This window comes from Pelobates fuscus, chromosome 4, assembly GCF_036172605.1.
Source record: "Pelobates fuscus isolate aPelFus1 chromosome 4, aPelFus1.pri, whole genome shotgun sequence".
In the NCBI taxonomy this organism is placed as follows: Eukaryota; Metazoa; Chordata; class Amphibia; order Anura; family Pelobatidae; genus Pelobates; species Pelobates fuscus.
This window is the reverse complement of record NC_086320.1, coordinates 156,380,552-156,397,740: the sequence shown is the minus strand read 5'-3', so window position 1 is coordinate 156,397,740 and position 17,189 is coordinate 156,380,552. Positions and strand designations below refer to the sequence as shown.

General features: G+C 47.7%; 1 protein-coding gene across 2 annotated transcripts in view; it reads left to right on the top strand.

The window, feature by feature from the left end:
- The first annotated feature begins 5,563 nt into the window (after nucleotides 1-5,563).
- The window catches only part of CAP2 (cyclase associated actin cytoskeleton regulatory protein 2), a 186,982-nt gene continuing 175,356 nt past the window's right edge, over nucleotides 5,564-17,189 (top strand). For both annotated transcript variants that reach the window (XM_063451696.1, XM_063451695.1), the window contains exon 1: nucleotides 5,564-6,040. The gene's annotated coding sequence lies outside the window, so the exon portion shown is untranslated. The remainder of the gene's footprint in view (nucleotides 6,041-17,189) is intronic.

The window sequence follows — 17,189 nt, the reverse complement described above, 5'->3', positions numbered from 1 at the left end:
CTGTAATGGCACAAGATGAGCAAAAAACAGCTTGAGAACTGTCCAGACGTGGACCCCTTGCTCACGGTGCCTAGGGAGATATCAGCTATGCCTCACTGATGATGCCTTATAAGGCTGAAACGATCGTCTGGGGTTGCTGTGTCTCTCGTGCAGAGGGAACTTGCTGGCATTTCGGATCTGGACTGCCCGTATGGGTGGGACCAGTCTGATATGTTTCAGAGAAGTTCTCTCTGTAATGGCACAAGATGAGCAAAAAACAGCTTGAGAACTGAGCGGTGACCGACCGAAGGGCAGGCTATTTCAGTTGCTGCCCGTTCTCAGTATTCTCTTGCGACCCATTTTTTACTCTCCACAAGTTTAAGGGATAATCCAGACGTGGACCCCTTGCTCACGGTGCCTAGGGAGATATCAGCTATGCCTCACTGATGATGCCTTATAAGGCTGAAACGATCGTCTGGGGTTGCTGTGTCTCTCGTGCAAAGGGAACTTGCTGGCATTTCGGATCTGGACTGCCCGTATGGGTGGGACCAGTCTGATATGTTTCAGAGAAGTTCTCTCTGTAATGGCACAAGATGAGCAAAAAACAGCCTGAGAACTGAGCGGTGACCGACCGAAGGGCAGGCTATTTCAGTTGCTGCCCGTTCTCAGTATTCTCTTGCGACCCATTTTTTACTAATTTTAGGAGTAGTATAGTGGCAGGAAAACAAACCTGTTTTCCTGGCACTATAGGGTTATTAGGTGTCCCCCCCTCCTCCCTTGTGGCCCCCTCCTGCTGGGCTGAAGGGGTTAAAACCCCTTCAGCCATTTGCCTTTATCCAGCGCCGGGCTCCCTCAGCCCTGGTGACCTCTCCTACCCCTGCCGACGTCAGCTCCCGAGTGGAGCCGAATGTGCATGCGCAGTCAGAGCCGCACACATTCAAACCGCGCATAGGAAAGTATTACTCAATGTTTTCCTATGGACGTTCTGCGTGTTCAATACGATTTTCCTATGGGGATTGCAACTCACGCTGCGTGAGTTCAATGCAATTTTCACACTGAGAATCGCGGAAGCGGTCTCTATTGGCTGTCAGGGAGACAGCCACTAGAGGCTGGATTAACCCTGCAATGTAAACATATTTTAGCTGCAGGGTTAAATCTAGGGGGACCTGGTACCCAGACCACTTAATTTAGCCTTTAATTTAATGTTTATGATGGTAGGGGAACCCAGGCGCATTCTGTTACTGGAAATGCGGCAAACCTTTTTACAATGGTTTGACTTATTTCCTGGATCTCCTGCAATGAATGAGTTTATGACATCCAGTTAAAACGCTGCACATACATACTCCAAGCACAATGACCACCACTTCAAATGACTGAAGTTGTAATGGTACCTGGAGTAACCCTGTAAATGCATTAATCCATACCTCCTTATTCTGCAACTGGGCACCTTGATCTTAGCTCTCTGTCAATCATTGTTATAAACTCTGTCATTTGCACCAGGCAGTTGGCATATAGAAAACAGGAAGATATATGAAACAATGGCCTTGATTTAATAAGCTTTCCAAATGATTCAATACTGTTACAAAAACTCTCCAAATAATTTAACTACAAAAATTCCCCATAGACTTTAATGGTGACTTCTGTAAATAAATAATTTCAATGTATTTTTCTAACAGTATTGAATCATTTGGAAACCTTATTTAATCAAGGCCACTGTTTGCCCTGTCTAAAATCCATTACGATGCCATTTGATGTCCGGCATCAGCATGTACTGTACGCTGATGTAAGACCCTTTTGGTATTCTCTCGGGAAGTATTGGATTTAGTGCCATAGCACTGGTGGATTGCGGAGATATCTGTGCATTTGCCATATGTATTCAGTGTGTCTCTGTAAGAAGCATTTGATTGTACAAAAGTCATCAGTTTCATTGACTTATCATCAGGCTTACTGACAGCTTACCTGGCTGACCCAAACATACATTCTGCTGCAGTGCTCTCTGCACAGTCCTAGTGCCTGTTCATGGTGCAAGCATGTCCAAGTCGCATTTTGCATTAGGCAGAGTAGGCTCCTGCCTACCGAAGCCTATTTCAGCACTTATAATGTTTCTTTTTGAGCTTAAATAGGCTGGTGGGGAGAGAAGTACCAGGAACCTTGTTCAGTGTCCAGTCAGCCTTGACCACTATAGTCACCCAGACCACTTCAGCTCAATGAAGTGGTCTGGGTGCCAGGTCCCCAGGTTTTAACCCTGCAGCTGTAAAGTTAGAAACTGCTATGTTTACATTGCAGGGTTAATCCAGCCTATAGTGCAGGGATAGGCAACCTTCGGCACTCCAGATGTTGTGGACTACATCCCCCATAATGCTCTTACATCCTTAATGCTGACAAAGCATCATAGGAGGTGTAGTTCAAAACATCTGGAGTGCCAAAGGTTGCCTATGCCTGCTCTAGTGGCTGTCTTCCTGACAGCCGCTAGAGGCTCTTCTGCGACGCTCAGTGCGAAAATCGCATTGACCACGCAGAACGTCCATAGGAAAGCACTGAGTACTACTTTCCTATGGGTGGTTTGAATGCGCATGCACATTTGGCTCCACTCGGGAGCTGTCGTTGGAGGGGGAGGTGAGGTCACCAGAGGCTGGCTGGATAAAGGTAAGTGGCTGAAGGGGGGCGGGGACCTAAGGACTATATAGTGCCACGAAAACGAGTTTGTTTTCCTGGCACTATAGTGGTTCTTTAATAGCAGAGCCGCAGGAACAGTTATAGAGCGTGTTAAGCTCATTGCTTTCCCAGCTCCTCCAGTGTCTGTGTGTGAGGCTGGACAGGAAGTGGAATAATTTCCCATCTGCCCAGTAACAGCCTCTTACACAGGAAATGCCCTGCAGGAGGGGCAAGGGAAGCTCTAAGTGATGCAGACTTTGTTATCACTCTTGCAGCTCTGTGCAGAGTGTGCTCTGTGTGAAAAACTCCTGAAGTGCCTTAAATCTGACTCTTTGCCCCACAAAACCAAGCCATTTAAAGGCTGGCAAAAAGCTAACTTCATCTCTACACCACCCTGCAGATTTTCAGAAGCACAATGAGCAGCCTGGACCAGATACACACTTGCGGCCTACCTGTGGGTGCTGGAAGAAGCGGCCGATCTTCCTGCTGGATATCCCGCTGACAGAAGTGGACACAGCAAGGGCTCCCGTTCCCCCCCCTAGCCGGTGGGGGTTTTCCCGGCCCCATCACTCACACCCTACTCACAAGCCCTGCGACCCAGCACACGATCCTGCTGGCTGAATCGGCGGGAACTAAGATGGCGGGCGCAAATCCTCAAGCCATGGCACAAGGCCTTGGGGAATCCACTCTCACAAGGCTGGATGCAATCTTTACGGAATTCTGGCGCCGGCTAGAGGAGAGACAAATGGGCACCGACAAGCAATGCTTCTCACCCCCTGTGGCTGACGGCTCCACTCCTGATGAAAAGCTACGAAACAAGACTACACCTAATAGTCCGGGTGCCCAAGGGAGGGTAACCCCCACTCAGCGACCACACACCACAGGGGTCTCATTCTTCTCGGCGAACGCACGAGCTCTGGCTCCTACTAGGCGGTGGCAGAAGGTCGGTAAAAACAAGAGGAATAGGCGCTCACTAAATAAACATAAGGTGGGCAGCAGTGAACCGAGCAGGAATTCCCAACGCCTACTCAGAATAGTGAAACAAACAAGGAAAAAAGTGGTAAACCGCGCCCAAACAGTACAAGTAATAATAAAGATGTATACATACAAATGTCCTATAATAATGGATGTATGGAACCTTCAATAAAAAATACAAAACAATAATAGTGCAGTATATCAGGCAAGTAAGAGTAGTTAAAACTTATAAAAGACTAACTCACACTTTGCAGAGCTACTCAGAACTCTGCCCTATAGCGCCTAGACGGTACAATCCCCGTCTCAGGATGTCAAGTGATGGTGCAGTGCGAGGTCCAATCCTCCACAGTAGTATATGGAAAAAAATAGAGATAGGATCCAATAGTATAGTATGTATTGCAAACAGTGTTGGTAAAAGAAAGAAGGAAAAGTATCCTACTTACAGATTTCAGAGCAAATATCTTGCTCTAGTATGTACAGCATACGGTGGTATAATCCCCACCAACGGATATATATCAGGATTCAGGAAAATCAGGAACAGCAAATAAAATAGTAAAAACTATAACTTTATTTAAATATAAAATATGTCTATAATAGAACAAATTGATATAAAATCAACTACTTAACGCGTTTCGCCCAGTCTAGGGCTTCTTCAGAAGTATCAAGTTTGGGTAAAATCCGCTTATATAGGTGTTCCTGATTGATGAAATTTAGTCCTGGTGTGATTTCGCTTCCTACTTCCTGGTCGCGCACGTCGCCCGGAAGTGACGTCATCGTATCTTTCCGTGGCATGCTGGGACATGTAGTCTCCTGCCGTTTGTGTTGTATGCAAAAGGTGGCAGAAGGTCGGCCGTCCTGATGCAACAACCCCACGTTGTGAAAGCCGGAGGAAATCCAAAGCAACAGCCGCAACAAAGCCGACTCACCTGGGGAGACACGCCAGGCTACAACCTGCTAAGCGTACTGCTAGGCGTTCCGCCACCATGATGCTGAAAGCGAAGAGGTCTGCTGGACACTGCCGACACGCACCTGATGCGACCTACTGCCAAAGGCACGACCTACACCCTCGGAGGGATCATACATGTCGAACGGAAAAGCAACACGGAGGAAGATCGCTATCCCAGGGAAAGACTCACGCTACACCACGAGCGATCACTTACCTGAGCTCAGGGACAGACAAAGCCTCGCGGCTCTCTAGCCTGACTGGACACTCCACGGACCGGGACTATGTACAGCCACGGCGGGGTATTGGTTAGCCACAAATGCTATAGGCCTCCCTCCACGCTAGGCCACACACAGCAGCACTAAAATCAACTAGCCTAGCTTTATAATTACAACACTCGACTGAGCAAGCACCCGTCATGGCATCTCAAATATGTAAATAAAGAATTAAAAAAAAAAAAATGGGGATGGCAGGACAGAACCCTAAAATAGGGACTGTCCTGTCAAAATAGGGTCAGTCGTCAGGCATGAATATCTAGAGCTAGAATTTAAAAATTTAATTTTTTTTTTAATATTCTTTTTGTTCTGAAAAGAAAAATGATCACTTCTATTTTAATATATATATATAAGTATATGTTTAGACTGTTCTTTTATTGTACTCTGAACTGTATTGCTATTAAAAAAAAAAAAAAGATTGAAAGATTGTAAGAAAAGAATAAAAAAGGATGATAGATACACAAAGAAATAGAAAGCAAGGAATTTGGTTGGTGAAAATATTTCCACTGTTCCTAGCCTACAAAAAATAAATAAAAAAATATTGGGGGGGGGGGGGGTGAGGGAGAAGAGAAAAAATCTGGCTATCAGGATTTAGCTATACAGCATTGCCCTTAACATTCAGTTCCTTTCATATCAGAGAGTAAGGGGGGGGGGAGTTAGTCTGATCACAGATTGTGCACTGAGCCTGTGCTAATAAATAGAGCAAATCATATACATTTTGACCTTCCTGCAATAATTTTCCTTACAAAATCTCCCCTGTTTAGGGCCTTCTTAGCTGTCACAACACTGCCCTCCTTGCAGGCATATCTGGCTGCCCAGCCTCTCTGCTTGCTTCACCATCTGCCTGCAGCTTCTCACTGCTACACTGAGAGCAGAGACAGCAGCAGTGCACACACAGGGCAGCAGCCAGACATTCTGCTCCAACAAGCTGCCACTGTCCATCTTTCTATACCCCTTCTCCATCTCCCCACCCCTTCTGCCATCTACCCTCTCTTTCCAACCCTCAGAAGACTTCTCTTTATTTGGAGATCCCGGAAACCAGAGCCACCTCTCTTCTTCATGACTGACACATAGGAATTGAACAGCAGCTTTTTTTTTGTATTGTTCTGCCTTTTTCTCCTTCTCTCCATTTGTTGTGCATCAGTCGTTTCCTCTTGCTTTTTTTAATACTGAGTTTCAGTGGATCCCTGTCACCCACAGCATCAGGAAGCAGGTAACATCAGCCTCTTCTAAGCATGGTGTTTGTGGGATAGAATTTGGGAGGGGATGGGATTTGGGGGCTGGTTAGTGTTATATTCAGAGCAGAGAAGACTGGGTGATGGGGGGGATGATTCTTGTTTGTCCATGGGTCAGGACGACGACATCTTAATTGTTACATTGGGATCTCCCATGTTCTACTGACAGAACCCTTCAGATCACCCTTCTCATTAGAATATTATAGGGTTTAACAGATTACTGCATGATCTCACATCAGCCCCCACCCACCTACCCACTCCCTGCCTCCCTCCCTCTCTCCTTCTGGTCTGCAAGTGCATGGCCTGTTAATTTATTTTCAAACCAGCCCTTGTTACCCCTTTATTGGATCTTCCGTTTAAAATAAGAAATCATAGGGTGCTTCAGGAATTACTGCTGTTATTACCATGGCCTATTTTTAGTGATAGGATGTCATTAGTCCATTTGTATTGTTTAAGAGATGGTCCAAACATGTTTTGTGAAGCAGAGATTTATACAGAATATAAAACTATAGTTCAATGTCAGTGAATTTTTGTGTTTACTTGTACCTGAATAATGATAAGCAGAGGTGTGCATGCATTAGTGTGCACCCAAAGAAAAACAATCTAAAGCTAACTTTAAAAAAAAATCACAATTTAAGACAACGTACAAAATGCAAATTTTTTTTGTTTGGCGTGGTGTTTTTTTTTACTCCATTGATAACTACCAGTTTACAGAGATACGTGTGATTTTTAAAATTTCCTTTAAAGGAAAGCTAAAGCGTCAGGAATACAAACCCGTATTCCTAACACTTTAATATCCCAGTCCCTATAATTGGGTCCTCCTTTTCAAATAAAAATTAAGAACATATACAATTTATGTACCTTTTTCCAGCTCTGCGGGATCCTTAACCTACCACCTAACGTGATGTCATAGAGCAGGGGTAGGCAACCTTTTAGCAGCACTGTGCCGATATAGGATTGTGATGTCCCGTAGCGTGCTGGTCCTATTTTTTTTATAAATCCAGGTGTGTGTGCTGCCGTATTCTGCTTGTGTTATTTGTACTGTAATTGCTTTTTATCGTTGTATTTGTGCGTATATATGCAGGGCTGTCTTTAATAATGATTTGACCCTGGGCAAAGCATCTGCTTAGGGCCCCCTGGACTTTGTCCCCCCTTCCTAGGCATGCAATCACGGGCTCCACCTCAACACAGTGGCGGACCTAAAGTAGAGACGGACGGCTCAGCGGTGTTCGTGCAATTACATGTCCGTTTATAGTTCCATAGTTTAGGTGCCGAACACCGCTGGCCGTACGGGACTTGTAAAATGGCCGCCGCCACGTGTTCGGTCGACGAACAAAGACCACCCTGCCTTCGTCAATTAAGCTGCGGTTAACCGCAGCTTCAGGGTGGTCAATTGGCGGCACACTCCAGCTCCCAGGTGGTCGTGCAATCGTTAGTTTGTTCGGTAGATAAAATCTACCGAACACCCCGGCAGAAAAGGCACGAATAAGCCTTTCTGCAGGGAAAATAAGTCTTTTAAAGTCTGGTCCATAGTCCAAAGGCAGCAGGCGGACAACCAGGCTCCTCCAATGCAATGTGGTGAGATTGGTCTCGACACCTGGGTTCCAGTGGGGACTAGTCCGGCCAGGTACATGTCAAGGACAGGAGCTGCAACAGCAACTGCGAGCTGCTCTACTACAGTGTGGCTTCCTATTCACAAGTGCTGGGAGGAAGTGATCTGAGATCACTACCTCTACGTGCTGCAATGCATAAATTGAGGATTGTCCTTCACCACCTTTTCGGATTAGCAGATATCTGAAGTTTTACTGGGACTCCTGATAGGCCAGAGCCTGTTTGACTCTAGCAGCCTTGAGTGCCGTGCAAAGACACCTCGAGTGCCGTGCATGACACTAGTGTCGTAGGTTGCCTACCCCTGTCATAGAGCATTGGGGACCTGATGCGTATGCATGCCGAGTTTCAAGCCCACAATCAAGCTTCACCATAGGAAAGCATTGAATTAATGCTTTCCTATGGGGGCTTCAGCACTACATGGCCCAGTTTGACCATAAAGCACCTCTTGTCATTGCTGCAAAAGCAACCCATTTCTAAAAAACTACAGTGTTTTTTAAATTTGTAATTAAGATGAAGTGGCCTGGGTGACTTTAGTGGCCCTTGAAAAAAATAAATATATGTCACGCCCATATAGACCTTAAAGGGACATTATAGTCACCAAAACAACTTTAGCTTAATGAAGCAGTTTTGGTGTATAAGTCATTCCCCTGCAGTCTTACTGCTTAATTCACTGCCATTTAAGAATTAAATCACTTTGCTTATGAAGCCCCAGGCCCACCTCCTTGCATGTGACTTACACAGCCTTCCAACACTTCCTCTAAAGAGTCATCTAATGTTTACACTTCCTTTATTGCAAATTCTGTTTAATTTAGAATTCCTTATCGCCTCCGTTTTAAAAGCTTGTCTGACCCTGCAGGTGCCTCCTGTATGTAATTAAAGCTCAATTTACAGAACAAGAGATAAACACTTATAAAGTTAGTTACATCTGATTAAAAAACGAAACCATTTTGTTTTCATGCAGGCAGTATAAGTCACAGCCAGGAATGTTATGGTTAGGGCTGCATAAACAGAAACAAAAGAGATTTAACTTCTAAATGGCAGTTAATTAAGTAGTGAAACTTCAGAGGCGTGATCTATACACCAAAACTGCTTTATTAAGCTAAAGTTGTTTTGGTGACTGTACTGTCCATGTAACACAGGGAGGGGAATTTAGCACTGCATTAGGGTGTGCCAGGGCACATCAAGCTCACCCTTTGCACACTATTGAACATGATTTCTAAATTGGTTACAGTTCTGTCTATAGTAATACTTCAACCGTAATTATTGAGAAGAGTAGATCATGCACAAGTACGAAACACAATTGTAACTTTTCCAAGGTCCAGAGTCTTGTGGTTCTATCAAAACCTTTTTCTCTGATGTCCAGCTCATGAAGACAACATGGAAAATACCCATAAGGAACAATTAAGTGCATCATTGAATTTGCAAGTGGTTGTAGGAGGTTATTCAATGGTATTTCTGCGTTTATGAGAGCATTGGCCAGCCCTTATTATAAGGCTTGAGGGTTTGCCCAAAAGCACATGCACATTGGCATTATACACATCCAATAGCAGCTGCAGGCCTACAAATTGCAAAGTAACAATTTGAAGAACTAATTCTCCCCCTCTGTATCTGTATCCCAGAAATGCCAGTCTGCACCATGCTGCCATCTCTAGAGACTTAAAGGTTTACTCCAAGCACCATGACCACTTCAGTGATTTGATGTGGCCATGGTGCTTGCAGTCTGTATGTGCAGCATTTAAGAAATAAATTCAAAATTAAAGCACTTTGTTGGAGGTGTAACTCCGACAGCGTCATAAGACACCCTGGAGCAAAAGTTAAGTCTATGAATGTTGGCCTTCTGTCATCATCATGCAGAGCATGCTGTCGACAGAAGACTAATGGCAGCAGGCCCCTTTATACGTGCTGCCTAAATCCTCTGTTCAGTCCTCCTCTGGGATATCCCTTGTTGGGAGGGCTCATGATGTCACCAGAGGAGGATCAGGCTGCAGGGAGAAGGTGGCTTTGGGGTGGTGTCGCAGGTAAGTTTGTCCTTCTTTTCCCTTCTTTCCTTCCTTTCTTTTTCAGCAAGAGTTATGCAATAAAAACACTGTTTTTGGTTAGAGTAACCTTTTCCGCACTCTGATCCAGGGCCGGCACTACCTGTAAGGCGACCTAGGCAGCCGCCTAGGGCGCAACTTAGCAGGGGGCGCCGGATCCCTGTGCCCGGTGTGGCTCCTCATGCTGTGCCGCCTGAGCGCTTTTACAAGCCTCAGGCGGCGCAGCACTGCTGCATGGAGGGCGGCCAGGTTTGAGTGACCGGCAGGAGGGAAGCGCAGAGCGCTCCCTCCTGCCAGTCTCTCCATGTAGCGTGGCCGGGCGGCGCGGAACGCGGAACAGGAACCTCTGTTTCCTGTACCCGGCCACCGGCGGAATGACAGGAAGTGCTCACTGAGTGAGCACTTCCTGTCATTCCGCTGGCGGCCGGGTACAGGAAACAGAGGTTCCTGTCCCGCGTTCCGCGCCGCCCGGCCACGCTACATGGGCAGGATGGGAGGGTAAGGACCACTAGGGGAGGGAGAGAGGGGGGGATAAGGACCACTATGGGAGGGAGGGGGGGATAAGGACCACTAGGGGAGGGAGGGAGGGAGGGAGGGGGGATAAGGACCACTAGGGGAGTGAGGGAGAGGGGGGGATAAGGACCACTAGGGGAGGGAGGGGGGATAAGGACCACTAGGGGGTAGGGACCACTAGGGGAGGGGAGGGTAAGGACCACTAGGGGAGGGAGGGAGGGGGGGATAAGGACCACTAGGGGAGGGAGGGGGGATAAGGACCACTAGGAGGGAAAGGGGAGGTATAAGAACCACTAGGGGGGATAAGGACCACTGGGGAGGGGAGGGTAAGGACCACTAGGGGAGGGGGGGATAAGGACCACTAGGGGAGGGAGAGGGGGGGATAAGGACCACTAGGAGGGAAAGGGGGGGTATCAGAACCACTGGGGGGGATAAGGACCACTGGGGGTGGGTAAGGACCACTGGGGGGGGGGGGTAAGTACCACGAGGGGGGGTAGGGACCACTAGGGGAGGGGAGGGTAAGGACCACTAGGGGAGGGAGGGGGGATAAGGACCTCTAGGGGAGGGAGGGAGAGGGGGGTAAGGACCACTAGGGGAGGGAGGGGGGGTAAGGACCACTAGGAGGGAAAGGGGAGGTATAAGAACTTATCTATGTAAGATATCTATGTAATGATTTTAATAATCTAATTAGTGGGGTAATAACTGCTTGATCCAATGAGACATCTGACTGCTATTTTGGGGTCAAAAGGGACTTTTTGCCTAGTTTGTTGCAAAATTGGAAGCGCTTCAGACTGTTTTTTTTGCGTTACATATGTGAGGAAGGCTGAACCTGATGGACGCAAGTCTCTTTTCAGCTATGTAACTATGTAATATGTAACTCTAAAATACTTAGACTAGCTGATCTTTAACAAGTGTCATTAGATTCACAAACACTTGTTTTGAAGCAATGCCATCTGATTAAGGGAAAGAAAGTAACAAATAACAGTAAAAAAAAGCTTTAAAAGACTAATAAATGCACACAATGATGAAACTAAATGCAGATTTGTGGATAATTATGTAACTTCACAGAAAAGAACAAAAGGCACCTAATAACTATTTTATAAATAGGATACTGGGGCATTGTAGCGGTACTTACCTTATCCGGGGTTCGGCCGCGGTCCTCTCTTCAAGCCGCGCGCGGTCCTGCGGCTGCACGAGCCGCGCGCGGCTCATCCGACTCTCCTAACAGGAAGACGGGCAGTGACCGCGAGATGCGGTCACGTGTCCCGCCTGCAGCTAAGAGCGCGCCGCGAGTCTCGGGCGCGCTCTTAAAGAGACAGTGGGAGCCTAAATTGCAAAAAGGCTCCCATTGGCTCCTGTCATGCCAATCACCCCATACACTTACCTGTTGGGGGTGTGGAAGTGACAGGAGCCAATCACATTAGTTTGAAGGCTACTTATACTCACCCTTTTCCCTTAGTTCCTTGCCCTATCGTGGTTTCTGCTACAGTTCCCTTTAGTGCTTGTTGTGTTCAGTTGTGTTTCTCCGTATTTGACCGTGGCTTTGTATTCTGACTTCGTTTTCGCTTTATCCTTGTCTGTACTGTTTGCCGGCTTGCTGATTCATGTGTACCAGACCCCGGCTAGTTTTCGTTTACGCTGTCTCTTTGTGCCCTTGACCTTGGATCGTTCCTGACTTCTCCTATTACGTCGAGTCCGGCCACTCTAAGGTCCGGTAGACGTATCTCTCCTCTGTGCTGTCTTCTGTTTGGCTGGATCCTGCGTGTAGGGGTATATACTCGTTACATTACGATAGGGCCATGGACCCCACAGATTTAGCTCAACAGATGGCGTCCCATGAGGCTAGATTTGTAGAGCAGGATCACTGTATGGATCAGATAGCTCAGGCTCTCCAGACGCTCTTAGCTAGAACCATTCCAGCAACCGCACCTAACCCTCCTACACCCCTGCTTCCTGAAGTATCGACTGTGCCTAATGCTACGGCCCATTTAACGCCTCCTCCTAGGTATGGAGGGGATTCTAAGACATGCAGAGGGTTCATTAACCAAATAGAGTTTCATTTTGAGATGTATCCACGTTCATTTCCCACAGAGAGGTCTAAAGTTGGGTTCTTTATGCACCAACTTACCGACAAAGCACTTGAATGGGCAAACCCTATTTGGGAGGCTAATGGACCTATGGTGCATGACTTTCACAGTTTCCTTACAGCTTTTCACAGAACTTTTGATACTATGAAAAGGTCTAAGAATGCCGCGAGAGCTCTTAAAGAGACAGTGGGAGCCTAAATTGCAAAAAGGCTCCCATTGGCTCCTGTCATGCCAATCACCCCATACACTTACCTGTTGGGGGTGTGGAAGTGACAGGAGCCATTCACATTAGTTTGAAGGCTACTTATACTCACCCTTTTCCCTTAGTTCCTTGCCCTATCGTGGTTTCTGCTACAGTTCCCTTTAGTGCTTGTTGTGTTCAGTTGTGTTTCTCCGTATTTGACCTTGGCTTTGTATTCTGACTTCGTTTTCGCTTTATCCTTGTCTGTACTGTTTGCCGGCTTGCTGATTCATGTGTACCAGACCCCGGCTAGTTTTCGTTTACGCTGTCTCTTTGTGCCCTTGACCTCGGATCGTTCCTGACTCTGTCCTCTCCTATTAAGTTGAGTCCGGCCACTCTAAGGTCCGGTAGACGTATCTCTCCTCTGTGCTGTCTTCTGTTTGGCTGGATCCTGCGTGTGGGGGTATATACTCGTTACAGGCATTCAGACAAAATAGGAGCAGACGTAAAAAACATAGAAACATAGAATGTGACGGCAGATAAGAACCATTCGGCCCATCTAGTTTGCCCAATTTTCAAAATACTTTTAATTTGTCCCTGGCCTTATCTTAAGTCTAGGATATCCTTATGCCTATCCCACACATGCTTAAACTCCCTCACTGTGTTAGCCTCTATAACTTCAGCTGGAAGGCTATTGCATGCATCCACTACCCTCTCAGTAAAGTAATTCTTCCTGATATTATTCTTAAACCTTTGTCCCTCTAATTTAAGACTATGTCCTCTTGTTGTGGTAGTTTTTCTTCTATTAAATATAGTCTCATCCTTTACTGTGTTGATTTCCTTTATGTATTTAAATGTTTCTATCATATCCCCCCTGTCTCGTCTTTCCTCCAAGCTATACATGTTAAGTTCCTTTAACCTTTCCTGGTAAGTTTTATGCTGCAATCCATGAACCAGTTTAGTAGTCCTTCTCTGAACTCTTTCTAAAGTATCAATATCCTTCTGAAGATACGGTCTCCAGTACTGCGTAAAAAACATTTTTTTACTGTAAGATTGTGTAGTAGATGTGTTATTTAGGGTCTTGGCTATGTAGCAGAGCTAGGGCTGTGCATAACTGATTAAATCTTTAACGGCTCCAGGGCAATTTGCCACTCCTTGTAATAGTGCACTGACTTATTCAGGTAAATGCTGTTATATGGGAACATAAGTATAATGTATGCTTCTAAGATACTAGTGCCAGAAAGGAAAAGTACCACAGGATTTGCCAGGCAGTGAGGTTAGAAAGCATAAGATAAGTAGGTGATAGGCTATTTGGGAGCATGACTGGCATGAATTGTAAGACAGTATACAATTTTACAAAAGTATTCTGAGGATGCTAAGTCGTCAGACAGTTAAAGACCATTAAACAAATAAAGACGGACAGGCATTAAAGATTACTGTAAAGTTCTCTTGTTGTTATAAGATCAGGGAATACTTTGTTCTGTCGCCGTAGATGGAATAGATAAAGTCCACTGTTTTCTGCGCTTAGACATATCCGCAGTGTAGGTGAGGTCAATAAGTGTCCCAGAGGAATACGGGGTAGGTGATGGGCTCTTGTTGCCTGTGTAAGGTAGTCAGCTAGCCGTTTTCGGATCTTCAGCGTCTGTAGTCCGGTCGCAGGGATCTACTGTGCCACCTGTGGTTGCTTGGTTCGACCTGGGTGGTTGCTGACTGTTTGGTGCGTTATTAGCTCTCCGGTCTTTGCTTTACTGCATGGTTCCCTCTTGTGCGTTTATCTGTGAGCGCGAGATAGTTCCCTCTGCAGCGCCTTCTCAGTGCTCTCTGTGGTCAGGGTGCGACGTGGCAACATTCTGGTATATTAAATGCCCCCATTTGCAGTGTCCATAAGCTTTACTGCTCTGTAGTAGGCTGGTGGGATAATAGTAGGTGCTTTTATCATTAGCTGCGTTGGGTTCCTCACTTTTGAGCAGGCTTAAGCATGGTCCTTCTGGCAGCTCATGCACATGGCGGCGGCCATCTTGTGGACTGGCGTACGGGGAATGTTCCCGGCTAGAGCGGCTGATTGAGCCCAGGTTGGTGCGCTGGTTAGTGCCTCTGCAGACCGGGATAACCCCCCCGGTCCAGAGGGGGGGGGGGGAGCCTGCCACCTGTCAGGAGACCCGGGAGAGCGGCCGTCCCATCCCGGCTCAAGCCCCAACGAGCTCTGAGCCCAGCTGGGTTATTGTCAAAGCCGGACAGGTTCCCATGCTCTCCCCAGTAACTGGGGGTCTGTGGTGACGTTGGTGGGGTTGCTGGTCGCGGTTATCGTCCAGTTTGCTCCGGTTTTTGGGCCTCGGAGCGGGAGCTCAGACAGAACGTGTCTGATCTCGTCGGCGGTCAGGCCCCGCCCCCCAGTACAACTGATTTTAATGAGCCAAAGTAGTTATTTTTATGCAAAGACCCCAGCATTGGGTCTCCATTGTATTCAACACAAGCCTCTCCCAGGAATCTCTGGGCCTGTGAGATAATTGCGTTAGAGACCAGTAAGCTAATTATCTCCCAGGAACAGAGAGCCCAACACAAAATCTAAAAACATAAAATAACTCCACATATTATACATCCCCAAATAGCCCTGGGCGCCCAAGTTCTACAAATAGCGCTCATATCCATGCAGTGTAGGGGAAAAGCCACGTGTTAATGTTCTGACCGGCCGCACACGTGGTGCTATGCCCAAAATGGTTCCAGAGAGTTTGGTGCTTTTGCCGGACAACTTTTCGGAGACCCTGCGGCCGCAATACGGGGTGCTCCGCCTCGCTTTTAGGTAGCGTTTGTGCCCCTTATTCTCAGGCACCTTCCGTCCAAAAAGCTCTCTCCTCGCCGATTTTAAAATGGTTCAATAATCACTTCATGACAAAAACAGTTCCATAACATTCGCGGCTAAATCCCGCTCTGACCTGGACCATAGTTGGTAGGCAGGAGGCCGGCTTCCTCACTTCTCCAGGAGTACTTGGCAAATGTTCCTGGAAAGGAGCGTTTGTCAAACTTCTCTTGGAGGAGAAGACTGGAGGCAGTGCAGGCAGATGGGTGACTCAGGTCAGTTGCTTTAAAACAATTTCACAGATTACACTCCTAGCAGTGGGCTGTAATGGGTATTGAACTTGGTTTGTTCCTTTAATACGGCTATTCAAACACCATAATCACTACAGTTTATTCAGGGCCGGCGCTACCATTAAGGCGGACTAGGCAGCCGCCTAGGGCGCCCCTTGGGAAGGGGCGCCACCAGGAGCGCCGGCCCCCCTAATGCTGCATCCGCCCGAGCGCTCTGTAGAGCGCCTCAGGCGCTGCAGCTTCGCCCGGGCTGGAGCGTCCACGAGGGCGCACCGCCCGGGCGCAGCATGAAGAGAGGAGCTGACAGGAGGGAAGCGCTCAGCGCTCCCTCCTGTCACTCCTTCACTGTAGCGTGGCCGAGCCCTGTATGATCCGCCGGTACAGGGAGCATTTATCTCCTGCACCCGGACGGACTAACAGGAAGTGAACACTGAGTGTTCACTTCCTTTTAGTCCGGCCGGGTACAGGAAACAAAAGCTCCCTGTACCCGCGGACAGTACAGAGCTCGGCCACGCTACAACATAGGTAGGGGAGGGTGGGGGGAATAAAGGGAGGGGGGGAGAAATACATGGAGAGGGAGGGAGGGGGGGGGGAGAAATAAATGGAGAGGGAGGGAGGAGGGGGAGAAATAAATGGAGAGGGAGGGGGTGGGAAATAAATGGAGGGGGGGGAATAAATGGAGAGGGAGGGAGGGGGGGAAATAAATGGAGAGGGAGGGAGGGGGGAAATAAATGGAGTGGGAGGGAGGGGGGGAATAAATGGAGAGGGAGGGGGGGAGGAGAAATAAATGGAGAGAGAGGGGGGGATGAGAAATATATGGAGAGGGAAGGGGGGAGAAATAAATGGAGAGGGAGGGGGGGAGAAATAAATGGACAGGGAGGGGGGAATAAATGGACAGGGAGAATAAATGGACAGGGAGGGGGGGAATAAATGGAGAGGGAGGGAGAAATAAATGGAGAGGGAGGGAGGGGGGAAATAAATGGAGAGGGAAGGGGGAGGAGAAATAAATGGAGAGAGAGGGGGGAGGAGAAATACATGGAGAGGGAGGGGGGAGAAATAAATGGAGAGGGAGGGGGGAGAAATAAATGGACAGGGAGGGGGGGAGAAATAAATGGACAGGGAGGGGGGAGAAATAAATGGACAGGGAGGGGGGGAAATAAACGGAGAGGGAGGGAGGGGGGGCAGGAGAAATAAATGGAGAGGGAGGGGGGGAATAAATGGAGAGGGAGGGGGGGAGGAGAAATAAATGGAGAGAGAGGGGGGGAGGAGAAATACATGGAGAGGGAGGGGGGGAGAAATAAATGGAGAGGGAGGGGGGGAGGGGGGGAGAAATAAATGGACAGGGAGGGGGGAATAAATGGACAGGGAGAATCAATGGACAGGAAGAGGGGGGAAGAGAGTGACAAGGGAGGGGGGAGAAGAGAGGGACAAGAGGGGGAGAAGAGAGGTACAAGAGGGGGGAGAAGAGAGGGACAAGGGGGAGAAGAGAGGGACAAGGGGGGAGAAGAGAGGGACAAGGGGGGGAGAGAAGAGAGGGACAAGGGGGGGAGAGAAGAGAGTGACGAGGGAGGGAGAGGGGGAGAAGAGAGTGACAAGGGAGGGGGGAGAGATT